Genomic DNA, 27,923 nt, shown 5'->3' on the forward strand with positions numbered 1-27,923 from the left:
AATAGACATGCTTGATGCTCGCTGCAGTTTTGACAGGATAGATTACACACTGTGCCCAGATGACACAACTAGGTAATATTGAAGGTCTCTCCACACTAACCCTGATGTCATGGAACGTCAGAGGTCTCAACGATAACCGCAAACGGCGACAGGTGCTTCATTACCTACTCCGGCACAAGAGCGACATAGTGTACCTACAGGAGACACATCTCCCCCCCATGGACGCGGCACGCTTTGGTGCCAGTTGGGGTGCGCATAGGTTTTTTGCAAAGAGGCACCATCATACTGATACAAAAAAGAGTCCCTTTAATCTTGGTAACCTTGTCCTTGACCCAGAGGGTAGATATCTCATTGTTACTGGTTCCCTCTGAGGCCACATGGTTTCGTTGATAAACGTTTATGCCCGAATGTAGACACCCCCTAGTTTTTCCACACACTGAGCACCCAGCTTGCAAAACACGCGCTTCAAAAGTTATTATTGGGTGGGGACCTCAACTTATTAATGGACCCTAGGGTGGACAGCACTTCCCGAACCCCTGACACTAAACCACGGGCAACGTGAGCCCTATGGAACCTCTGTGACCAATACACACTTGTTGACATCTGGAGGAGCCACAATCCTACTCTAACCGAGTACACTCACTACTCAACGTCAACATAATACCTGGACCAGGATAGACTATTGGCTGCTTTCCCCTGAATTTACAGACTGGTTCAACTCCCACGTGACGCTCCCTCGGACCTACTTAGATCACTCCCCGATAGTGTTACATTTGGAACTCCCACGACCTGAGGGGTACGAACGACAATGGCGCTTTCCGGGTAGAGCCCTACAGGATGAACTGTTCAAGGCAGAAGTGCGAGAAGCTATAGACGACTACTTTGAGATTAATACCGGCTCGGTGGACTACTGGGCGGTACTGTGGGAGGGTTTCAAGGCCGTTATTAGAGGGGTTTGTATCTTTAAACATGCCGGAGTGCTCAGAGATCTTCGCAACACGATGACCCGCATTTAACGAGACATCGCTGCATTAGACTCCAAATCCTTGGTGACCCCGAGCCCGGACAACCAGGTAATAAAGCTCTCTCTTTTATCTGAGTATAGGGACACTGCAGACCGAGAGATATTATATCTTGGGATATGTCACACCGCCCGGCAATATGGGGAAAGGGAGAGGCCGGGGAGAGTGTTAGCACAAATGCTAAGGCCGCCGTACAGTAAATCATACATTACTGAACTACACTCCGCCAATGGTGACACACTCACCATCACATCCACAATCCGAGATGAGTTCTTAGAATATTGTACCACACTTTACACGTCCAGGGCTGGACCTGACAGCGCAGACCAGACAGATTATCTCGCAGAAAATCGCACTAGTATATCTGGAGAAGCACATGCAAGACTTCATGGCGGAACCAATATCAGTGGCAGACGTCAAGCTAGCCATCGACACCCTCCGGGGCTCCACGGCCCCTGGACTGGACGGCTTTACAGGGGAATTTTATAAGGAGTTCAAATATCTTTTGGCACCGCAGCTAATTCAAGTATATGCAGAAGCATTAGAAAAGCAGATACTCCCCCCCCCCAAGGCTCCGAGAGGCCATCATAATTCTCCTCCCAAAGCCTGGCAAAGACCCTAGACAATGCGGTTCCTACCGTCCTCTATCCTTACTCAATCTAGATTACAAAATTTTGGCCAAGGTACTTGCAAATAGACTGTCTCAACTAATAAAGTATATTATTTCCTCGGTTCAATCAGGCTTTGTTCCGTACCAGTCTACCTCCCTGAACTTACGCACACTGCTCGCAGTACTACACAGAATACGACCTGACACCCCTGCGGCCTCTAAATTGCAGGACGCAGAGAAAGCATTCGACTCCTTGGAGTGGCCATTCCTCCTCGAAGTGTTGCGACGAATGGGCCTGCCATTTGTCTTCATTGCCACGGTGGCCCTACTCTACAACAGTCCTACGGCTAGACTCCGCTTGAATGGCACCCTTTCCAGACCCTTATGGCTTTTTTGTGGGACGAGGCAGGGCTGCCCATTATCCCCACTCTTGTTTATTTTAGCAATGGAGCCACTGATTAGGCATTTTCAAAAACGCCACTTGCACCGAGGACTACAGTTTCACACTGGTCCTCTCCTGGTTTCACTCTATGCAGATGACACCATCCTGTACGTCCGGGAGCCACATGTTAATTTAACATTCCTCATAAGGGAAATTGTTCGCTTTGGTAGATTCTCAGGGCTGGGCATAAACTGGCAGAAGTCCATCATTTTTCTACTAACCACAAGCACGGAGCAGTGGGAATGTGAATTCCCCCTTGAATGATGCCATGATTCCGTAAAATATCTTGGGATATACATTCATCTAGAGACCACTCACATTATCAGCTTAAATTATGGGCAGGCTGTTCACACCCTGGAGAAGCAGGTTGACAAATGGCTGAGGTTACCATTATCACTAGCGGGACGGGTGGCAATTCTGAAGATGGTGGTCCTTCCCAAATTCTTGTATTTATTCAACAACATCCAAATACCCCTCACTGATGGATTCTTTCGCACACTACGATCGCATATAATTCATTTAGTCTGGGGAGGGAAACAGCAACACATTCGCTGGTCCAGCCTTACACTGCCGTACGAGAGAAGAGGGTATAATGTCTCGGATTTCCAATCATATTATTTAGTAGCACAATGCCGCTATGCCCACGCCTGGTTCCACCCGCATGCACAAATTCAGTTTCTGCGACCGGAGGCGGACCTTGTCCTCCCTGACAAACTATCGGCGGTGCTTTCTTGGGGCTTCCCTCGAGATCCACGGGACATTCAGACAGTGTCTACCACCTGCTGGGAGTGGGAGAAATTCAGAAGGCTTACCGACGCGGAGACCCTATACTCTTCCTCCTTTCCCCTACCAAATGCCAGATGGTTCCCAATCACTGGGGAGGGCTTGGTACAGCGCACATTGACTACATTGAAAATCGACAAAGTAGGAGATCTCTTCCCAGGGGGACAGGTCTTTACACTTGACGAAGATGCAAGGTATGCTAACTGTAATCTTATGACCCGCTTTATTATGACCCGTGTAAGATCGGCTCTACGAGTTGTGCTCCCTACATTTCCCATTGAACCGGACTCATATCCCCCACTCACATTAGTGATAGAGAATCAGGGCGGTGCTCGCCTCATTTCCAAAATGTACAAAACTAGCGCTAATATGAAACCAGTATGTGACACTAAACTTCGACAAGCCTAGGAGGCAGACATTGGCGGGCAAATCACAGACTAACTATGGGCAAAATGCTGCAAGGCCACTAGCAAAATTTCCCTCAACAGTAGACACAAGCTGCTTCATTTTAAATTCCTTCGTTGCGCCTATTTCACACCTGCAGCGGCGCACAGGATAGATGCTGCTAGGCCCCACATATGTTTAAAATGCACCGCACCTCATCCCAATTTCATGCACTTGGCTTGGTCTTGCCCCCGATTACAGTCTTACTGGACGGATGTACACACGATTCTGGAGAAAATGGTCGGCCTCCCTCTCACTCCTATCCCTGAAATTGCGCTGTTAGGATACACAGTGCAGCTCCCAAAAAACAGTCAGGAGATTTGCCTCACTGGGACAACTTTTGGCCAAAAAAGAAATTGCCATACACTGGGGTAGGAAAACTGCTCCCAAACTACAGGACTGGTTGAAAAGTTTAGCGTATTGCTACGTCAATGCTGAGGCTTACGCCAGCCTTATGCCATTAACATCCCGCCCCAGGGATATATGGGGACCTTTTAGGAACTATGTAGCACCTGCTAAACAGGCTTCCATCTCACAGGCAGATAACGGTATTGTGCCGGAAGAAGTGGGATGATTGGTCTGAAATTATGCTACGAGACCTGACAGTACTAATATTCGGCAGGTTGGGCACCTGCTTGGTTCTTTTGTTTAATATCATCCTGGATGAAATGTTGATGCACATAAAGTAGGGGTTGTGAGGGTGGGCAGAGGGCCAGCTCTAATGTTTTGGATAAGTGGTACCATGAGTCTGCATCAGAACTACTGTCATAACTGCTAATATTCTTGACCTGTCAGGAGCGACATATACCGTTTGCAAGACAATTGTATGCGATAGTGTGCATAAGATAATTGTTATTTGGAAAATAAAGTGTTAAAAAAATGTATGGGTATAATTCACACTGGGAATTATTACTAGCAGTACTAGGCCCAACTGTGTTCGAATGACAACAGCAAGATGCACTCTTGGGAGAGACCCTATCCTATACCCCCCAGCATGCTTATGCGATGCAACACATTGTCCACCCCATGCCCACCCTTGCAATTTTTATAGTTCAATACCACACAGTTAGAGGGTACAACAATATCATAAATATGTACATACACAGAAATATATTACTTTTTAGCTGCACTGATGGTTGGGGCAACAGATATCAGGCAAGTGTGTACGGAACGTGCTTGCACGCATATGCACTCAGCATCATAATGCGGTACAACTGATACCCAGCAGGTCAATTGATCACACTGCAGACTCTGTGGCCCCAAGCTTCCCTCCTCCCTCCTGCCTCTAGCTCACCCATACTATCCTACACCCATTAATTGGAGACACCCCGTCCTATCCCCGGCACAAGGCCGCACTCGGCCACACTAGGTCGAAGAAACTCTTAGTCAGGTTCCTATGGAAACAGGTGGGGGTAGGTAGTCGGATTAATTAGGAGGCAGTCATCAAAGGGGGTTTGGCTGCCACTTGAAAAGTTCACCCACAGGATGCGGAGCAGAAACGGGCTGAGGGCAATAGTCGATCACACCAAAGGTTTCCACAGGGGCCTTCCAGCATCAGCCCAGTTCTGCGATGCACACATGGATCACACAGTCTCTTGCCCAGTCAATTACTCTCACTACCCAGGCCTGAGCCAGGCAATACTACCTGGGAACACAATACCATCAGGGAAGGCCCGGTGAGGAAAGGGCAGTTGGTTCACCATGCTAAGGGCCAAAGAGGGAGCAATCGTCAAATGAGAAATGATGCGGGGGCCTCTCAGAGGGAGGAGGCACCCCGTCAGGTACATATCGATCAGAGGCGCACCCAAGCAATCCAGGCACAACATCAGGTGGGCGATGATACGGTTCGCACCAGACCATTCCGGTCACACACAATAAAGAGTTGCAAATTGCTCACCTGCCTGGAAATGAGTCACAACGTCCAGTGCACGTTGATCTTGGCCACACCAGACAGTTACAGTCACACACACAGGCGCAAGTTCAGCAATGCCTCACGAGGTACAATGAGGCACTTCTACAGTTACACCCCCACATCCAAGGGTCGCAACCTATGAATTGGACTCCGCTTGCAATAAGCATGCAGATGGCGTGTCGCACGAGAGAAATGTAGTACTATCAACAAATCGGGCCACACTGGATCCCGCAACCAGTGAATCTGCTCACGACTAATAAGACGCTTATGCATGCCAAGGTTCCCACGATGCGGAGACCACACACCTTAGATGCTGGCAAGACTTTGGGGCTCCGCACAAAGCAATCCAGTCTCCAGGCACAATTGTTAGTTACACACTCATGCCGTGCTACCAGTCGGGATTCAGCAGATGATGTGGCCTCTCGAGAGGGCACGACTCTCCAGGTATCACAGGTAGATGGCGTGGGTCCCTCATAGGAGATCATTGATGTCCCTGAGACCTCCAAAAGAACAGGAAGCAAGCTCAAAAAGCCCTTGGACAGCACACTTCAGGGAGCCGCACAGCAGCAGGTAGTTGGCCCAGGCCAGCCACTACACAGGAAGGGCAAGTGGTCCCTTTCAATTACAGTCATGCTCCTTGTGCACAACAGATTGCTCTGGCAATGTGCACCATGTAGTTCCAGATTCTTCAGTCCCATGTCCTCACAAGCATATCTCACCCCTGCAGAAGTATTGTATTGTATTGTATTGTATAAAGTTCTTCTATAGCGCTTTCTGTCACCCTACGGGCATCCTGGCGCTAAGAGACTGTAGAAGAAAACCTGAGACAGTAGGAACGTTTGCCGATGTGCCAAGAATGTTACACTCTAATCTCTGCCAAAGAGCCATGTTTTAAGATTCTTCCTAAAGTTCAGCAATGAAGTAGCTTGGCGTAGATCTTGGGGAATTTGATTCCAGAGGCGGGCTGCCGCCGTACTGAAGGCCCTGCCTCCCGTTTTAGTGCGTTTAACTCTGGTAACCACTGCCAGACTTTGGCTGGTGGACCGAAGAAGTCTCTTTGGTTCGTACCATGAGAATCTATCGCACAGAGGAGGAGGACCAATTTTATGGAGGGCTCTACACACCATGACCAATGATTTAAACTCGATCCTTTTATTGATCGGGAGCCAGTGAAGCTCTCTCAATGCCAGTGTTGTTGAGGAGTCACGTTGTCTTCCCAAGGCCAGTTTGGCTGCGGCGGACTGTATTCTTTGCAGTCCCTGTACAGTGTACCGAGGGGCACCCAGGAACAGTGAATTACAGTAATCGAGCCTACTTAGGATCACGCTCTGAACCACCAGAGATCTGGTCTCGATAGGGAGGAGCGGAAGGATTTGGCGCAAAGCTCTTAGTAGGGCAATACAGGTGCCTATGGTCTTGTTCGCCTGGGATTGCAGCTGGAGATCTTCATCCATCATAACCCCCAGGTTACGGACTGTTTTTACTGGCAGTATCGGGGCGTCTTCCGGCAAGAGTCGGAACTCACCTGAGAGATGTTTAGGCAGTCTCGCTGCGCAGCAGTGTAGTAACTCCGTTTTCCCGGCATTCAGCTGCAATGAATTGGCTCTCAGCCATTCTGAGACTTTTTGCATGCAGGCCTGGAAAGAATTCATGGGCACTGCATGTTCTCCGTCCAGGGAGAACATTAGCTGGATGTCGTCAGCATAGTTAACCACCTCGATCCCGTAAGATTTTATTAGAGGGATCAGGGGTCTCAGATAGGCATTAAAGAGTATAGGGCTGATAGCTGAGCCCTGGGGTACTCCATGGCGAACCGGGGTCCAGGAGGAAACAAAAGGCGTTAATGTCACTGCCTGTTGACGATCCGTCAAATAAGACCGTAGCCATTCCAAGGCGCGACCTGTCACCCCCATATCTTCTAACCTTGCCAGCAACACTGAGTGATTAACCGTGTCGAATGCTGCCGACATGTCCAGCAATACCAACACAGAGGAACATCCACTGTCGGCACGCATTCGAAGTTTGTCCAGAACGGTAATCAATGCAGTTTCCGTCCCATGCCCAGGCCGGAAGCCAAACTGGTCCCTGTCCAAGATCAGATGTTCTTCAAAAAAATTGGACAGGGATTTGCTGACTAATTTTTCCAAGATTTTAATTGGAAATGGCAACAGGGAAATTGGGCGGAAATTAGCCGGCAAAGAGGGATCAAGAGAAGGTTTTTTCAGTAATGGGGTGACCATTGCCTGTTTCCACCTGCTTGGCACAGTGCCTTCACTCAAAGATTGGCAGCAAATTTGCCACAGATCTGAAAATAGGGCGGGTCCGAGCTCCTTCCAGATCTTGTGAGGAAGGGGGTCCAAGGGTGATCCTGATGAAATCTCCCGCGCTATCTCATGAAAAGAATCCTCCGTAGGGGGGATAAAATGGCTCAGAGTAGTTTCTCTTCCGATGTCTACGCTAATCGTGGCGGGCTCTATAGCATTCTGATCGAACCCACCCACGATATTATTGACCTTCTCAACAAAAAAAGTAGCAATTTCGTTGCACAAGTTTTGTGATGGCTGGATAGTACTGGCCATACAGCCCGGGTTACTAAGGTCTCTAACGATGTTGAAGAGTGCCCTAGTTCCATTGGGTGCCTGCAGAATGGAGTTGGCATAGAATTTTGCCTTAGCTTCCCTAATGGCTGCCTTGTATTGGAGTTGTATGATTTTTAAGGCTGTTCTGTCTGCTTCCCGGTACTGTCTGCGCCAGCTTCTTTCCGTCTGTCTGCGTACAAGACGTAACGCTTTTAGCTCCTCACTGAACCAGGGGGCCGAAGGAGTGCGACGCATTCTCAGGTTTTTTTTAGGTATATGGCCTTCTAATACTGAGTTGATGGAAGTACTGTAACTAGTATAGTTTTCTTCCGGTGTAGCCTTTGGGTCAAACAAGTTGGAATGTGGGAATAAGGAGGATGCTCCTCTCCTGAAGAGTTTAGCCCAGTCCCTTCCCCACCTAAAACGTGCTTGTTTGTCCACAACCCGTTTATCCTCTTGTATGCTAATCCTGAACTGTATTAAATAGTGGTCAGTCCAGTTTAGTGGAGTAATACTAATTACTTCGGTTTCAGAGGGTTTGGCGAAGACTAGATCGAGTATGTGGCCTCCCACATGTGTAGGTTGTTGGACCAGCTGATGGAGGCCACAATTCTCAGCGGTGTAAATCAGGGCTTGTAGATGATTTCCAGAGCTTCCTGTTTCCCAGAGATTGAAGTCTCCCAAGAGCAGCATTCTGGAATGTGTGGAAGCCAAGGCGACAATAGTGTCCAATAGTGCCTGATGATTAGCGTCCACACCCGGAGGTCTGTAGCAAACCATACCCGATAGCACTCTCCCCTTAGCCCCCTGTATAGAGAAGCCCATGATTTCATAGCCTGCTATGGCTTCAATCGGTAGCATAGCACAGTCCCACTGTTCCTTAAAGATTAGTCCTACCCCTCCTCCTCTCCCTGATATACGAGGTATTTGGATGATCTTATATCCAGTGGGGCAAGCTAGCCCGAGTTCTACTGAGGAGTCAACATGAATCCAAGTCTCAGTAACGAACAGCAAGTCAAGGTCTAAATCTTCCAGCAGGTTATAGATGTCTTGATGGTGTTTAATAAGTGACCTGCTGTTGATTAAGCCACAAGATAATGCCTGTCGCTGTCCCTCCCGTGACCTGTTCCCTAGTTTAAGAAGGGTATCTTTGGAGTAGCGTAGTCTGTCTGTGCAATTTTGAGCAGCGTTTCTGGTGCAAGACGCGACCGAGGCGCGGACGGGCGCAGACGGGCTTGCCTCTGGCGCGCGCGCGCTGCGCGCTTGCGTGTCCTGCATTTATATAGTGCAGGCTACTATAAAGCTAACAGCAATGGCGTCCAACGGTGTCTCTAAAGGTGAGTGAATCTCGCAAATGGCGAGTGCTTGAGCGTTATGTTTTATAGTGCGGGTGAGTGGGCTTTGCGGAAACACAGGAAAATCACAATTTCAAATTCACAGTTGTACCAGTAGTTATACTGCAGTGTGCCTTTGAAGTTGGGGGTGGTTCAAAGGGTCTCCCTTTGGACCACAGATGTTTCCCCTAAATTTCAGTCCTGTCTGCCATGAGGCCATTGAATGCAGATCTTAATCTTTAGTGGGGCCATGATCTGGCTCCAGAGGCCAAGTGTCAAACACTCTTTCTCCAGTCTATCCAGTCAGGCCCACAAATGGCAGAGGTCTGTTGTTCCAGTTGCATGCCTTGTGTTTTATAGCTGCCGCTGAGGAATGCCCAGATGTGCTCCCCAACCTCCAAGCACCAAGGCACGCAAAGAGTTTTATAGCATAGAAATGCCCATTTTCTAGTAGTAGCATTTCTAAGTGAATCATGACAAAGCCACCTTTACCACTGGAAAGGGGTGGTCATTGCAATTCCAATGATAGGAAAGATCATGGGGCTGCTCCACTGCAATCCATTATTGCATCCTGAAGTAATTTCAATCATTTCTCCATGTTAGCCGACCATAGGTGCACGTGAACCCACACACAAACCTGTAATGGCAAACCTGACCTATGTTTAGAAACCTCGGTAAGCACCACTTCCTTACATGTCTAGGACGGGCAAGCGCACTTTCACACTGCATTTTTAGAAGGAAAGTGCCCCAGGCCCTAATGCCACAACAAGAGAATCAGCCACCCCGGTGGGTCTCACGAGGAGAGCCGACCCCTGAGGTACATAAAACCCACATGGGGGTTCATCCCTACCTGGGCAGCGCACACGCAGATGTACCTACCCGGCCACTCACCTACCCTGATTTGGTGGTAGTGAAAGGCCCCCTCAGGATTGGCTACATAGTGAGACAGGCCAACCTGAGACATAGTGAGACATTTTTGACTGGCATTTCCCATGGATTACAATCAGTGCAGTGTCCCCCTTTTAGCCACTGTAGCACCCGCCCTGGGTATGTGGTGTACCTTTTTAGAGGGCAGTCACAGATACTACACCTAAACCAATCAAGTAAGCACCATATCCTGACATGTGTAGGAAGGCAATGTTCTCTTTCCTGCTGCAGTACAGTGGAAAAGTGGCCAGAGTTCTAAGATCAGGAAAAGAGAGTTGACAAAAAAGCAAAAGGTTTTAGTGACATCCCCCTCAGAGGGGCCATTTCCAACATCAAGGGATCAAACAAGCCCGTAACGAATATCAATGCCTTGGATCGGCCAGTGTCATGTACCCCAAATTGATTTTAGATCAATATTGTTTTTCCAGTATTCATAACCAAGTATGGTCAACTGGGAAATGAATGTAGCAGAATTAATTAATTGTGTTTGTGTCGGCATGTTCTTCTTTTCTTGGGAAGGCGTAAGCCTATAATAAAAGGAAACCAGGTCTGTGGGGACATGACCAGAAAAGTAAGGGAACGTTCTCAAATATTGTTGGGAAATCCCTATAGGTGGTGTTAGACAGTGTTCCAACTGTGTATAGTTAAAAACAGCATGTGGTGGACTTGCTCTGTGTAGATAGTGATAAGCATAAGGATGGTAGTAAAACATTCCATCATAGTTTGCAGAATTCAAATACAAATCCTCATTTTTGAATACTAAATGGGATTCTAATTCAAATAACATGTTTGTCGCAACATACCATTCATCTGAACCTGGAGTCATTATATTATCCAGTTAAATTTTAAAAATATATAACATTTGTACATTTCTGTATGAGCAAAAAAATGGGGACCTTATCTCAAACAATACCACAATGGACAGGATATGTAGTGATGTTCACAAGGGACAAGTCTCTTTGGACCTTATGTGAAGAAGAATGGGGGGTAAGTACTTTAGCTACCAGTTCTGGAGAAGAACGTTCTAGGAGATAATGTCCCTTTAACAGCAGGAAAAACACTGAAACAAATTCAATCCTAATGAAAAGGAAAAACAATAAAAGACACATCCATAGGTGGGAACAAAGAGTAATCGGCTAGGTCTGTTTTAACTTAAAGAACAGTGCATGAATACCATGCAAGGAGGTATGTGAGGAATCAAAAGAAAAATCATCAGTGTCAGCAAAGTAACCAGAGGCACTCTGTGCAAAAGCAGGGAGCTTATAAGGGCAAAGAAGAGCAGGTTGGTACCTCCAAAGGGAAAAACTGTAAACCCAAATCAGAGATGTATCCAGTGTTGGCACTAGTAACAGGCACGAGTGCAAGTTCAACATCAGAAGACACCAGCCTAGGAGTAGTTCGGTTAGAACTACTTAATGCTTATGAGGCATCTCTTGCAGGGTAGAGGGAGGAGATAGGGAACTATCCAGATACTTCGTGGCCTACTGTGGAGAATTGGCCACATGGCGTAGTTTGATCAAATCAATAGAAACTTGTAGTTTCTGTTTGCAACCAGCAAGTGGTGGGAAAATCATAGTTCGAGTTCCTTGAACAGCAGGGACAAGCACCGGGGTACGATAGGACAGGCCAACTTCTCTCTTATCTGTAATCTTCTCCTAGACTAGATCCCCAACTTTAAGAATCCAGCCAGAAGTCGCTGGTTGCGCCTTTACTTAATCAGTGGCAGAACATTCAGAATTCACATTCGAGCACTCATCTTGGAAATCTTGTAATTCCTGTAAGACAGCGAAATGTTTATTGATGTCAAAGTGCGCATCAACTGCCACTGTGCCAAGGTTATCAAGAACTGGAACATACATCTGATGCAGCGGAGTTTACCAGCTCGTACATACACACACACACACACTCAATTGGGCTCATATACATTCATACATTCAATGAGCTAGCAAATATCCGCTGGTCATCAATTTTGTTTACTTTAGAGAACCTTTACACCAGTATTCTTACCATCCCTGTCTCCTAAGTAAATGTACTTTGTCAATAGATCTAGTTACAGATTAGAATAGGGAGGAAACAATAACACATTTAACTTTTATTTAAGAACCACAGACTCAGTAGGAGTTTTAAAGTTTTATCTGAATTAATAGATTTGTGAGTCAAATCAGAATACACGTAGATACACCAAAATTCTCCATCAGGAAAAATAGTACAGTTAGCTTATAATTCACATTAATTAATTTCTTGTGATGACAGTACCTGAGGAGAGAAAGAACAGAGAGCAAATACGAAGCATAACCCACAGAACTATATTTACCTAGAACGGTGTGAGGACCTAGACAGATTATCAAAGATTCAGGACAGGTTCTGGACCGGGAAGGAGATCTCTTCTAGTTGCAACGCCAGCGTTGCACCGCTCTCTGGTACTACTCTCTCCGGCTCGGGCTTGTCCGGACCCCTTTCTAAATGTGCCTCCTCGGTTGTTCCACGATTCTTCCCTAGTGTTGGATTCTTCAGTCAGATTGCTGCCAAACGGGCAGCATTTCAGCATAGCATCGTCATCAATTCGGTCAAGTGTGTCTAACTAACTAGAACTTACCTCAAATGTATGATCCACCCCCAAATGTTTCAATTCTATGTACACCCCTCAATTTGATTGGGCCAGGCAGTGGGGTGAGGACATCACACCATACTAAGTGCAATAACTTTCTTTACGAACTTGAACTGTTTCTTGAACTGTTTCTAAGTACTTATAGCCCTGATATGGTCTTTCTCACCGAGACCTGGACGGGCGCAGCGTCCAGTCCTGATTGGAATATAGCCTTGCCATCAGGATATGCGCTACTCTGCCAAGATAGAACAGACAGCAGAGGTGGTGGTATAGCCATTATTTATAGGGAAGCATTGAAGGTTCAGGTTAGGGCAGTAGCGGACCTACATGCTGAAGCAATGCAATTCTGTATTAGGTCAAAAGATGTGATTGTCTTTCAAGGTCTGCTGGTCTATCGGCCGCCGGGCCCCAGAGCCGCCTTTCCATCGGCTCTCCTGTCCCATTTGGAATCTTGTACCGACTCTGAATTTTATTCTATTCTGGGCGATTTCAATTACCATCTGGAGCTCGACACCAATGCTGACACCACCAGACTCCTAGATTGTATGGCAGCCTTTGGCCTGCATCAAGTAGTTTCTGACCCCACACACGCAGGAGGCCATACCCTAGATGTACTGTTTACCAGCCATCCTGACATCTCATTTTGCAGGGCAGAACTTCTCCCCTGGACTGATCATAGAGCAGTATTTTTTGAGGTTAGGGTCAAACTGATGCCAGGGGGTGTTCCCCACAAACCTATTAAGGTCTCGTTTAGGCGATGGAATAAGATAACATGTACTGACCTAACGGCCACCCTCGATTATCCCCCTCCAATTTTAGATAGCAACAATGAGGTGGCAGCAACTCAGTTTAATGACTGGATCCTGGGAGCGATCAATCGTTTCGCTCCCGTACAGGCTGCTACACTTAACAGACGCCCGTCGGGTGCACCTTGGTATGGTCCGGAGCTCAAACGGCTAAAAGTTGAATGCAGAAGGTACGAGCGTCAATGGAGAGTGGACTATAGTAGGGTCAGCAAGGCAGCCTACAACTGTGCCTTGAATAATTATAAACAGGCCATTCTGACTACTAAAAAAGCCTATTTCACCCGGAAAATACAGGACGTAGGCAATTCTGCGAAATAACTTTTTAAATCCGTGTCTTTTTTGGCCAAACCCCAGCAGGCTAATCAGTTTAGTCCCGACCAGGCCTTCTGTGATCAGTTAGCAGTCTTTTTTCACAACAAGGTGCAGACAATATACGATGACCTGGCCATCTCATCAAACCTAAAATCCGCATCAGGTAAGCAGCAGATACCGTGTAAGGAGGAGAATCTGCTGTGCAGCCTTACTACCTTTGGTCCCCTGTCAGAAGAGGTGGTAATAGACATCTTAAGATCTATTAAATCAGGATCAGTTACCGATCCCTGTCCCCCGCCAATTTTGCATTTGGCGGCGGAAAGGATCAGCTACACCCTCACGTCTTTGATCAATTAAGTCCTGGCTGCCGAGACCTACCCCGCTGCTTGGAAGATGGCCAGCGTCAGGCCTATCCTTAAGAAGGCCTCATTTGAGCCGGCAGAATTTAAAAACTATCGACCAATCTCCGGCCTACCATTGGTAGCCAAAGTAACTGAAAGAGCTATAAACACAATCCTAACTGACTACCTAGATACACACTGCCTGCTTGACCGGTCCCAGCATGGCTTTCGCCCAAAACATTCCACTGAGTCGGCCCTTATTTCGGCAGCAGAGGGAATTCGGGCAGAGGTTGATGGGGGAGGGAGGGCAATTCTTGTCCTCCTTGATCTGTCTGCCGCCTTTGATACCGTTAACCATACGGTATTGGTGCAGCGACTAAAGGAGGTAGGGATCACTGAGCGGGCTTTGGCCCTCCTTTCCTCGTTCCTGGATGACAGAAAGCAGAGCCTGAACTGGGCGGGTTTACAATCGGGTAACTTTGTCCTGCCTTGCGGTGTCCCACAAGGCTCTGCTCTGTCCCCTACCTTGTTTAATGTCTATGTCAGGCCACTGGCCAGAGTAGTCAGGAAACATGGCTTTACCCTCGTGTCCTATGCTGACGATTCACAATTGGTGATATCAGTATCCGACAGACCAGAGCTAGCAGCGGTAAGATTTCATGCCTGTCTGAAGGACGTTATGGAGTGGATGAGCCTGAGCTTCTTAAAGATAAACACTGAGAAGACAGAAGTCATGGAATTTGGCAAGGGTTCCCCATTATGGAGTACTCTGTGGTGGCCACCAGAGGCTGGGGAGTGTCCTTTACCGGTTACAAAGGTGAGGAATTTGGGGGTGATTTTTGACGATAAGCTGAATATGTCAGCCCAGGTCAATAGTTTAACCTCATCTTGTTTTCTTTTGCTTAAAACTTTGCGAAAAATCTTCCCCTTCATCCCCCAGGCGCTGCAGAAGACGGTAATGGCTGCTCTCTTTATGTCCAGACTGGACTATTGTAATGCTATGTTCCTGGGCATTGATAAGCACCAGGTCAGCAAGATCCAGTCACTGCAAAATGCTGCTGTCCGTGTTATTCTAAATTCACCCAGGGGTCACCCTACCTCCAATGGAAGAAGGTCATTACACTGGCTTCCGGTTCAGCAGAGAATCGAGTTCAAGGCGCTCTGTTTGGTGCATAAGGCACGGTTTGGAGGGGGTTCGGTGGACTGTCAGGATAGGTTCAGGCCTTACACCCCCTCCCGGGATCTACGTTCGGCCAACCTTGGCCTTATATGCACCTCCAGATACAGACGGGCAAGATGGGGCGGCCGCTCATTTGCCAGCTGTGCAATTCAATTATGGAACAAGCTACCAGTGGCCATGCAACTTCAACAGAATCTTCCCTCTTTCAGGAAGGCCCTGAAGTTCTGGTTGTTCAACATCCACTAGCTACTGGCTCTCCCCTCTGCCCACGTTCACACACCCTAGCGCCAAGACGCCTTATGGCATTGGAGCGCTTAATAAGCTTCTTTGTACTTATACTTATACTTTAGTTCTATTGTCTAATTCCCCGCCCCTTAATTTTAATACCCACAAGCTTTATTCCCACAACCATTTCATATGTGGATCGATAAATATGTAATACAATGTTTCGGCTTCTTCCTCTCGTAGGTTCAAAAGTTGATCTTTCCATGTTCTTGCCAAGCACATGGGTTGGCAGCCATTCAATGACTTTATTGGTCTCAGGACAAAGATGTAGGATGCATGCGTAGTTGCCGCAAAGGAACAAGGACGTTGGTCACCCTCCAAGGACCAAATACGAGCTATTAATAAAGTCAGAGAAGAAACATGTTAGAATGCGAAATTAAATGAATTCACTGTATACCACTTACTTCTACTCTAACCCCATTTACTTAATATATCTTTTGAATTAATGGCTTAGTAAAACTTGCATAGGTTAGTTTCAGCACAGCATGTGCGTTAATGCAAGGTTTTTGAGCAGCCATGTTAAAAGCTATTGCGCACCTGCAAATATTTCCCACCAAGCGACAGGAGATGTCATACCATGTAGATGCAGTAGACGCATGCGCAGAAGAATTCCTGTGTTTTGGGCGGCCATTTTAAGGACACTCTGGTTACTGATTAGTAAAATACATAGAAAAGCTTACCCTAGATACAATATGTAAAATGTGATGCAAAGTTAGTACTCACAAACATGTTGGTTATAAGGCTACAGGTTATTCGAAAGGATTGCATACAAGCAAGTTTCTTTTTATATGAAACCTTGCTCCATCAATCCCCTCTCTGACGGCATTTTATGCCATTACTAGCTTCTATTAAATCAGATGCCAACTTTTAGCATTCTACCATTTCGATTTCTTCAAATCTTTTATTTCTTTCTTTCTCCTTTTTAAATTGTGATCCCTTCATTCTTTTGTAGATATTTCCTTTCAACTCTTCAAGTCGTATTTCGTCCAATTTTCTTTTCCTACACTTCTCATTTACTTCGTACCTTTTTCTTTTTCCACTGCATTTGTTGCAACACATTATCATCAGAACTAACAAAGTTATGCCAATAATCGGCAGAAATATTTGACCTAAGATACCTTTACCTATGTTAGAAAACCAGCCACTGATAGTAGAAAAACTATTGGTTATTTTCTTCCATACACTGTCAACCTCCAGTGGTTTCAGTTCTTCTTCCAAATGTGTAATATTTTTAATATACCTTCCAATCTCTACACTTTTGTCAGGAATATATGTGGAACAATGTTACGCTTTAAACATTTTACAGACTCTACCCTCTTTTGCTAATAAGATATCAAGGGCAAGGCGATTTTGCAAAACCATAGATCTAACAGCAACTAATTCTGTATTGATCAGTAAAAATCCTCCAGCAGTGCCAGTAGATAACAGATCAACTACTGCTGACAATTGACAGATTTTTCGAGAATTCAGCAGAACCCCCACTGAAGGTATCAATGCACCAAATATATCACCTACTATTTCCGAAAAACTAGCTCTTTTATATCGGGTTAGTCCATTACTGTCATTATTGCTTCCAGTGATTCTTTTAACATCATAAACTTTAGGGAATACTATTCCAAAATCGCACCTCCATTACCAATGATCAGGCAACCGAAAATAGGCTTTGTTTCCACAAATATAATAAATTCCAGGAAATACTGGATCAGTTCCTTCTTTTAGTCCCCAACCCCCAATTACTAAGAAGTTATGTTCACATTCACTGGAACAATAAATGCCTTGTTATATTCTGTTTTTAGTCTATGGAGACAGATTTTCCCTTTCTTTTCAAAATCCAGAGACATAGCAGCATGAGTCTTGCCAGTTACCAAAAGGTTTTCCTTCTCAGCCCATTTAGGTATCTGAGGTTTCGGTTCTGAGGCCCTTCTTTGGAAATCCTGCCTCCTTTGTTCTACTAAATACAAAAAAATCTTTTCTTCTTCATGTAATTTACATGTTAGGTTGCGTTTGTGTGCATCATCGATATCTATTGCCTTCATTATTAGGAAATATTCACCCATGAATTGTGAGTCTCTAGTTCTAAGGACGGGGTTCATGCTCGTTCGCATAGGAACTTCTGAAAATATTACATCTACATTTGAATAAAAATATTGCAGTTTTCCAGTTCTTTAAAATAAACTAGCCAATACACGACATGAAATACTATATGTCAAAGGTAAGTGTTGATAAGTTACCACTTCAGCCACTGAGGTTGGTAATTTTATACAAACATAACAATTACTAACTTTCATTGTTTCTACATAATGTACTGATAGGTTTGCAAATACATTTAAATCAGTTTCGTTTTTATCTACAGTATGGTGTAAATCTAACTCATCTGGGGGCATATCAACAACAAGCGGCGATAATTATCGCTAAGCGCACTTAGCGCTAGGATAATTATCGCCAGCTAGCGTGGATTTTTATCGCTGAGATAGCGTGCTATTAGCAACGCTTATCTCAATAGCGATAAAAATCCTCACGCTAAGTGGCTAACGTGAGATTATCACTGGAAACCCAGCGATAATCTCACGTTAGCTTGTTGATAGGGACAGACAAACTTAGCCATGATATCCTCCTTCCATAGGATATCATGGCTAAGTTAGAAAAATACCAGACGTAAAAAAGCAGCGTTAACCGCGGTTAGCGCTGCTTTTTTTGTCTCTAACAAGGTTAGCGATATTCTTGATAATAGGAGAAATGTCGCTTAGCGACATTTCTCCTATTATTTTACTCTGGAACGCCCCCTTTGCATCTCATTAGAGATGCAAGGGGAAGCGTAGAGTAAAAGGTTGCTAACATGTGAATTTGCATGTTAGCACCCTGTTGTTGATAGGGTGCTAGTTTTATCTCTGCTTTTTTGGCTCTTAAAGCCAAAAAAGCAGAGATAAAGCCCTTGTTGATATGCCCCCTGGTGTTTCTAAATCTACTCTATCTCCTTTAATGTTTGCTAACATTGTATGTGCATTAGTACTATTCTGCTTGTTAGTAACCATCAAATAAGGAATAGCTATTGCTAATATTACCCATATTATGAGGACTAATAATAAGCTACATATACAGATCCTACAACACTTCTTTATACAGCTTTGTTTTGGGTTTCCAGTAACTTTAGCATCAGACATTTTGTACAAGAAGATTTGTCTCTTCTTTAATTCAGAAACTTGGTATGGGATAACACCTTGAGCATCTTCTCTCTTTCAAGTCGGTCTCACTTCTTCATCAATTCATTCAACATTCAATACTTCATCACTTTCTTCATTTAAGTCGACATTTTCAAAATCTTCAAGGATGACATATGTTCACTCAGGACCCTTGAACTTATTATTCAATGTCTTCAATCTTTGGCTCCTTTGTTTTGGAGTTGCAGTAGAAGGTCCAGATTGCCTGGATACTTCGTTTAATTTGTCAGGTTCTTCACTGATTGTCTTAATGCGGTATCTTAGTCTCTCAATAATTCTGGGCCAATTATCTCCTTTTCCATTTTTTTCTTAAATTTCACTGCACTGTAAGCTTCTTCAAGGCTTCTATTATTTTCGGCACAATTTCATCATTTAATCTTCAGTTTTCCTCTCTATCTGACCTTGTCCAGGGCTTATTGTTCTGTCCCTGTTCACGATTGGCGATATCTGGTTTTTCTTCTGTATCCTGAACTTGTGTTTCTATGCCTGTCTGGTCCTGTTCAGGTCTTCTTACCCCTTGACCTTCTTCTGCCTGAACGTTTTCTCTAAAACCTATCTTTCCCTCCTCAGACTAAGCAATAGGGCTTTTGTTTTCTTCTGTCTGAGTATATTGTTCTCTCCTTAACTGTTCCTGCTCAGGTTCCCTAATAGTCGTTTCCCTACTCTCCTGAGCGAGTTCTTCTACACCTGACTGGTTCTCACTCTTTTCCTGTCTGTCTAACTGTTTGGCTTCTAGTTCTTATAAATATTTCAGGTATGTCCACCACTAGGATCCAGTCGTCCTGATAAGTGCTTGGTTGTTCTTGGCCAGCTACCTCAGGATCCTCTATAGGAAGTTCTTCAGCTGCACAACCTTCAGCAATTTCAATTTCTCGTCTCAATTAAAACTCTTCTTCTTCAGGAGCTGGTACTCTTTTGGTATGACTTGCATGAATCCAATTAGGCAATCCTGCACACTATACAGCTGTTGAAGTAGTCAGTATAACCTGATGCGGTTAGTCCCACCTTGGTGCTAGGCACTATTCTCGAGTGTGATTCTTCACAACTACCCAGTCACCTGGATTCAGATCATGCGCTTGGCTCAGCTGTCTGTTGACTGCGTCTTCCCCAACCTGATGAGAGATAGAACGCACTCTGTCAGCCAACTCTTTGCAATACTCCAAAACCAAGTCATCAGTTATATTCAACAGCTTGTGTCCTGGTACACATGCTTGTCTCATTGCTCTTCCCATGAGTATTTCATGGGGCCTCAATCCAGCATTTTTGTCTGGAGTCCCATCAGAACAAGAGGTAAAACATCAGGCCATTCCAGTGGGGTGGATGCACACACCTTTCCGAGTCTTGACTTGATTGTGCCATTCAATTGTTCTACCACCCCTGAAGCCTCTGGGCGGTAAGCGCAGTGCAGTTTTTGTTCGACTTTGAATGCTTCACAAAATAGTCAAATTATTTAATTATTAAAATGAGACCCTCTATCTGATTCAAACTTTACTGGAAAACCAAATCTAGGGATAAGTTCTCTTAATAAGAGTTTGGCCACTGTCAAGCTGCCATTTCTTCTGGTCGGGTATGCTTCCACCCACTTTGAAAATAAACAAACTATCATAAGTACATATTTCAACCCTCGACAAGCAGGCAGTTGAATAAAGTCTAGTTGAAGTCTTACAAAGGGACCTTCTGCCTTTCCAATCTTTCCGATACTAACCATGGTTTTCCTGCCAGGATTCATTTGTTGGTATATTAAACATCTTTGGCAAAGACTCTCTGCTACATTCCTGAATTTTGCGTTAAACCAATCTTGCCTGAAAAGTCGAATCATAGCACCCCTGCCCACATGCGTGTCTCCATGATACATTCTAGCCACAGGTGCAAGCATACTGTCTGGCATTACTGGTCTGCCATCATAACAATCCCACACACCATCTTCTGCCCTTCTTTGACATCCTATTTTCACCCACTCTTTTCTCTAATTTCTACTGCATCCTGCAGATCTTTCACCTCCTCCCAGGTTACCACTCCTGCAAGTAGCATTAGTTGGCAGCTGATTACACAAGTTTCAATTTTCTTATTTAGTGCAATTTTATGTCTTGCACAGTGCTGGGCAACCTGGTCAGCATATCGGTTACCGGCTGTCATCTCCTGATTGGTGAGCAGCACACTTAACCACGGCCACCTCTTTTGGTAACTGAATTGCCTCAATTAATTCTTTCACAAAATTTCCATTTTTAATGGGAGTTCCTGAGGAAGTCAGGAAATCCCTCTGCATCCATAGCTGGCCAAAAGCATGCACAACCCCATAACCATATTGGCTGTCAGTAAAAATTGTTATTTTCCAATTTTTCCCAATTTTGCACGCTTTAATAAAAGCAATTAATTTGGCTGCTTGTGCAGATCTGACTTCTGGTAAATAGGATGCTTCGACTTCCAGTTAACGTACACACAGCGTAAGCAGCACTCAATCCTCCCTCCTCGTGTCGCTTGCATGAGCCATCTACAAATAGATCATGATCTGCATTTTTCAGGGGTTCCTCTTGTATGTCAGGACGCGGTTTGGTACTAAGTTCAGTCACGTCACGACATTCATGTTCGGCCTCATCTTTTACCTCTTCTTGGTATGGATCAGGTAGTAAGGTGGCTGGGTTAAGAACAGAACACCTCACTATAGTCACGTTTTCAGCCCCCAGTATTATTCTCTCATATTTTGTTAACCTACTGCGAGTAAGGTACTGCGTTCGGGTTTTGGTCAGCAATATCACAACTGAATGGGGAGCATACACCTTGACAGGGTGTCCCATTACAATTGACTCACTTTGTTCTATGGTCACACAGGTTGCAGCTACAGCTTTCTGCCAACTTGGTAATGCACATGCCACAGGATCTAGGGTAGCAGAAAAATATGCCACTGGTCTTCGCATGTCTCTGAGTCAAAACTGAGAGTGCACAATTACCTCTCTCATAGCAGAACAATGCACATTATTTTGAATAGTCTGGTATTCCCAAAGCAGGTGCTTCACGCAAACAATTTCGCACCTTTATAAATGATTCCATGCTTTCATCATCCCAATCTATGGGGTCCTTTGCTCTCTTTCTGGTCATCTGTATCAGGGGTTTAGCTAGTAAAGCAAATCCTACAATCCACTGCCTACACTATCCTACAACCCCAAGAAACATTCTTATTTCTTTTTAAGTTTGTGGCAACTGCATTTGTCTTATTCTGATTCTTTCTGAAGGTCACTTTTCTAATTCCTCTTTCTATTTGATGTCCCAGGTATTTGACTGAGTTTTTACAAAACTGAAGTTTCTCAGGGGACACTTTATGTCCACCCTTTGCCAAATGATTTAGCAATGCAATTGAATCAGTGACACAGTCATCTCGAATGTTTGACGCCACCAATCAGTCGTCAATATACTGCACCAGGACTGACTCCCTGGGCAACACAGAGATTCAAGGCTTCTTTTGAGAATTTGATTAAAGATCAAAGGACTTTCAGGGTACCCTTGAGGCACACGATTCCACATGTAAACATGATCTTCAAATTTAAATTAAAATAAAAACTGGCTTTGAAGCCATCTACTGTTGTGAACATTTGAAAATACTGGCCCCAACCTAGCCATCCCACCCCTAGCCCCCTTTTGTCACACTAGCTCTGTGTGGATCCTGGCTTGGAGAAAGAAACATAGTTATACAGTTGCATTATGAACAAAACACAAACAATTGTCTTGTGGGAAAACTGTTGCATTTTATTTGCATTTTTGTTATGCATGTGTAAACAAACACAGGTAGGGTTATCTTACGGGTGATCATAGAGTGCAGCGCTGTTGAGGACTAACCGCTGGCACCCGTCCTGAAACAATCTACAGCCACAGGGCATTGGGTTTTCATCTTATCCTTTAACCGGTGCTGTATCTTAGGTATTGGGGCTGCGGCCCAATACTTTCCAAACGTTTGCTGCACCCATGCCACCACGGAACGAGGTGAGACCAACCCCCCCAGCTGTCAGGATACCAACTGTCCCTTACGGGATGAAGGGGTTGTCGTTGCATACTTCTCATGGCCCCCTATGGCTTGAGGATCTCGTTTTCTCTTGGCAGCCCCAATCGCCCCTCTGATGGGGGAGTATAGCTCGCCTTTTTTGCATAATGGTCACCCGTAGTACCCTCCAAGGCTCCGGGTGGCTTACCGCGACCCTGAGTCCCCCCACCTGTGTAGCCCTAGGGTTCAGTCACCTCATCCTACTGTTCTCAGGGCCCACCCAATGTTCCTGACAAACACCTTGTTGCCCTGGTCTGATAGGTGAACACCGTCTGGCGCGATGTAGCCTGGTGCCCTGGCGCATAGCACTCCATGCCTTACGAAGCCAAAGCCTGAGTTTTGGGTGAATTTCTGCATAGCAGCATTCAGCCTTCTCCTTGATGCCTCTACTCCTGAATGTGAGTGAGCCACCCGCCATTCGCTTCTTGGTATTATCTCTGACCATATTATTTCGCAAGGGGCTAATTCTGCTGCCAATCTGGTCAAAGTGGTTCTCATGTCATGCAGTAGCTGCCCCCTCCCCAATGTGGTGAGGTCATTGCCCCCCAGGTGTATGACTAGAATATCTTGCCCTTCTTCGCCTGTCGCCCTGACGTGCCTAATTAGGGGTTTCAGCATAGCCCACTTCATGCCCGGGGTGCCAATCCAGCTTACTCGTGCACTGTTGGGTCCGCTCCACCCCATCGCGCTTGTCCTTCTCGCTGTCCTGACCGTGAAGGAGTGGCCGACCATCCAGACTCTTGTGCCTGTAAGTGATACAAAAGGGTGGTGAGTGCTTACCGCGCTGCGCTCCTTTACTTGTTTCCCACTTCCAGGCTCCCCCTCCATTTGTGCGCGCCCCGCGGCGCTTCTGTACAAAGCCTGCACAATTTCTGTTGAAACTTTTTTTTTTTAACACTGCACCTCAAACCTCATCTATATATTGCACACATGTAGATTCTACTTTAATAACATTGTACCATTTATAACGCTTTACATATATATTTCCTTATTCACTGTTACATTCGCCATTGCCGTTTTATAGTTTCTTATAATCACACAGTGCTACTCGCCACCTCCATAATTATTCATGTTTGCCAAGTGTGTGTGTGGTGGCACCTGGACGTATGTAGACCTTGTACTTGTCAGATGTCCACCGCCCAATGCGCATTATGCTGTCGCATGGTAGGCCTTCCCGAAACGCCGTAGTGGCTGCCCCTATCCTGAATGAATGCGTGGAGTAAGCTCCCTTATCGTAACCTGCTTCCTTTAGGGCTTGATCTAGGATTCTGCTGAATTGGAATTTTGTCAGTGGTGAGCTGTCAGCATGTATTAAGAAGTAGCCTGACGTGTCTGGGCGCGTTTGCACGTAAGCCCTTAAAATTGCAACTGGGCAGTACTTGCCCCCTTCTAGGCCCTGCAGTGTGATGGTAGCGCCTTTTCCTGCCTGATCTGTCTTGGAGCTCCTCACCGTGACTAACAACTGGGTTCCCTTTACCTCCACGTCCTGTGGCGCCAGTGCTTTGTATGATTTGTCGGTTTTGTAATGCGCCACCAGCTCACTGCATCTTAAAGCGCAAAAAAACACCAGCGCAAGCGCTGACCCCGAAAAGGGTCTCCTCGTACTTGTTGGTGCATGTGTCCCCTAGTACGTCTGGCATCTTTACTAACATTCCGAACTCTATTGGCCTCCTGCTGTCCTCATCCCTTGGCTCCCCTCATGCCCAACCCTTTAATGCTGCCCAGAGTGGGAAGTTGTTGGTGGAGGCCGCCTGGCCCACCAGTTTGGTGAGATACGCAATTGCTGGCAAGTGCCTAGCTACCCATGCGTGAGATTTGTTGTTGTCTTTGGCCCACAGTACGAATTGCTGCACCCTAGCTTCCATCCCTGCTGTGTCTTTGCTATTTTATCTATGCGTTGCCGACACGAAGGTTGCATAACATCTCATGTACTTTTCCCTTGTGCTGTGGGCAAGTGCTTGCTCATCTAGGGCCATCAGTCTGGTGTCCACTTCAACATTCTCCACCAGTCCTCATTGAAGTGTGTCATCTCTTGCTCTGCCTCTGGGCATGCTCGTCTGAACGTCTCCCACTGGAAACGAGAAAGCGCACCAGCTGCATTGTTCTTGATGCCTTGTACATGGCGCGCGTGGAAGTCGACGTTGCCATGAAGGCAAGCCTTGACGAGTTCTCTTATCAAGCCTAGCATAATGGGGCGTTTTGCTGTCTGAGCATTGATTGCGTGCACTACCGCCATGTTGTCTGACCAGAAGACTATTTCCCTATCTGCAGCTTCTTGGGCCATAGCTTTAGTGCCACTGCAATGGGAAAGAGCTCTAGGCATGCCATGTTCTGCCCTTCCTGTGCCATGCGTTGGGCCACTTGGCTGCACACCAGTGGGGGCCCCAGTATTGCTCCGAAACCCTCTTGACCTGATGCGTCAGTGAAGAGCCTGAGTTGCTGGTTTGTAGCCCGCGGGGCTCGCCATTTTACAGCCCCATTGAGGTTAGTGAGGAATGTGGCCCACATGTTCAGGTCCTTCTTGATTCCCTGGTTCAGCCGATGTTTTTGGAATGCCTTCGCAGATGCCCTGGCTAATCGACGGGCAAATGGTCTACCTGCTGGGATGACTCTAGCAGCAAAGTTGAGCCTGCCTAGCAGGCTCTGGATGTTCCCTAACGTCACTTTCGTCCTGGACAGTGTGACTTTGATCTCCTCGCACAAGGCCGCCATCTTGTCCCGTGGCAACCTATAGATGCCCTTTCTTGTGTCGAGTTCTATGCCCAGGAATGTGAGTGTTTCTGTAGGGCCTTGGGTCTTTTCGGGTGCCAGTGGCACCCCCAACTCGCCGCAGAGTTTTTCAAAAGCCACTAGTGTCTCCTGGCACTCGTTGGTGCCTGCTTTTCCGACCAGTACGAAGTCGTCCAAGTAGTGCATAGTGCTCTCCAGGAGGCCCTTGGTTTTCAATGCCCATTCCAGAAATGAGCTAAAAGCTTCAAAATACGAACATGACACCGAGCAGCCCATGGGCATGCATTTGTCGAAGTAGAATTTTTCTTGCCACACCATTCCTAGTAGGTGGAAACTGTCAGGGTGGACTGGCAGTAGCCTGAAAGCAGATTCAATGTCCGCCTTAGCCAGCAGAGCATTAGGTCCTGCCTGGCGCACAAGTGCCACCGCATCATCGAATGAGGCGTAAGACACTGAACATGTACCTTCTTCCATGCAGTCATTCACGGATGAGCCCTTAGGGTAGGAGAGATGGTGGATCAATCTGAATTTTCCATATTCCTTCTTGGGGACAATGCCTAATGGTGAGACAATCAGGTTAGCTAGCGAGGGGGTCTCGAAAATGCCCGCTATTCTCCCTAGATGGCATTCCTTCAGCAATTTTTCATCCACCACTTGCGGGGGTTCCCTTGCTGATTTTAGATTCGTTGCCATCTGCCCTTCTATTGGGCCTGCTTATGGTATTATGAAGCCATTTGTGAAACCACTCCATGGTAGTTCACGTGCGCGTGCCAGGGGTGTTCAGTCAGTCGTTCCGTTAACATGTCTAACTTGATTGGAGAGGGGGCTAGAGTGTGACTGGTTTTACTTCTGTTGGGCGGCGGTCCCTGCGCCCCTAGATTTGTCTTGCCCTGAGCTTCGTCTACCACAGGCTGAAACGGGATGAGTGCCTGTACACCTTGAACATGTGTGGCTGAACTTGCAAGCGGCTCCCCATGTGCATGCCCCATTGTTGTAGAGTCTTCATACAGAGTCGCCCTGTCTTCATGTGTACAGGCCCCTGTAACCAAATCCCCTCCTGCTCCCTCGAAAGGGCTGTCTCCATGTTGTGAACTCCTTCCTATTGTATGTGTTGTCCGGTTATTATTGTGTCTGGGGGTGTAGGCTTTATGTACCCAGTCCCTGTTGGTTTGACCGCTGGTGTTTGCATTTTTGGCTCCCATATGTTGCATCCATAACTCAACGTCTTTGATGTCCCATGTCATGGTGTGTGCATGCTCCATCTTCTGCCTGAAATCCCTGTCGTATGTCAGCCACCCTGTCCCACCATTCAGTTTTGCCTCATCTTGTATGATCATGTTGTAGCTGCACAGTGCTGGGCCCTGTTCAGGAAACTTCTCCATTATTATTGTGGACAGGATAAAAAAGGCTTGGATCCAGTTACCTAGTGTCTGCTCGGGCCTTCGCATGCGCCTACTCTTTCTGTCCTCATCTTTTCCTGTCAGCATAGTGGTATCTGTGGCGTCCTTGGTGTGCATCAGCAAGGAGAAGATATCTATAAATTTGCGCTTCCAAATCCTTTCTTTGGCCGCTAGTGGTATTCTCCATGCCAGTGATGTCCTGGAAGAAAATATCGGTGCTGTTGGCATGTACGCTACCTGCGCTGACTCTGTGCTTGCGCTGCTTCCCTGGACTGTCGCTGTTGGCGTGTGGGCTACCTGCCCTGTCACTGTGCTTGTGCTTGTGCTGCTGCCCTGGCTGTCGCAGTGTCTCCTGTGCTACTGGCCACTGTGTTGCTTGCGCTAACGCTTGTTGGGGTGACCCCATCCCCTGTGTTGGTTTGCAGTGCCTTTTCCCCCTGTCCCCAAACCTGGCAGGGGCCTTTTCCCCCTGTCCCCAAACCTGGCAGGGGCCTTGGACTCTGTTGTGCTTCTTAGGTCCTGCTAGCGCGCTGGACTCAGTTAGTGTTTTTACCGTGGCGATCAGCCCTTGCACTGCGTCCACCATCTTACCCAGCTGCCCTTTTATCGTCGGCTTCTTCTGGCTGCTGGGCTGGTCACCTTTATCACTGGCACTGGCTGACTACTGGAGCTGTGCCGGCACCTGATGGCTTTCCAAGCTGGGTTCGGGTGAAGCTGCCACTTCTGGGGTTGGGACCGGTGCTTCATTCCTGTTTCTCCTCTGTTGTGGCGTACCGCTGAGTCTCGCCGCCCATCCCCTCTTCCGGGTGGTAGGAGGTTCTGTGCTTCCGGACGCCACTCCTGAGTCTGATTCTCGTAGTTGCCCTAGGCTGCCCTGTGCAGAGGGGTTTGCGCCTTCTCGCTCTGCCAGAGCCCTATGGCCCAGTTGGGTCCAGGAGCCTGCGCCAATGCTGTAAA

The 27,923-nt window shown here is 46.5% G+C and overlaps 1 pseudogene; it reads right to left on the reverse strand.

Annotated features, from left to right (window-relative positions):
* Window positions 1-23,899: 23,899 nt before the first annotated feature.
* On the reverse strand, window positions 23,900-24,701 carry LOC146811395 (uncharacterized; annotated as a pseudogene).
* Between the last annotated feature and the right edge of the window lie 3,222 nt (window positions 24,702-27,923).

The sequence above is a fragment of the Triturus cristatus genome, chromosome 7 (assembly GCF_964204655.1).
Source record: "Triturus cristatus chromosome 7, aTriCri1.1, whole genome shotgun sequence".
In the NCBI taxonomy this organism is placed as follows: domain Eukaryota; kingdom Metazoa; phylum Chordata; class Amphibia; order Caudata; family Salamandridae; genus Triturus; species Triturus cristatus.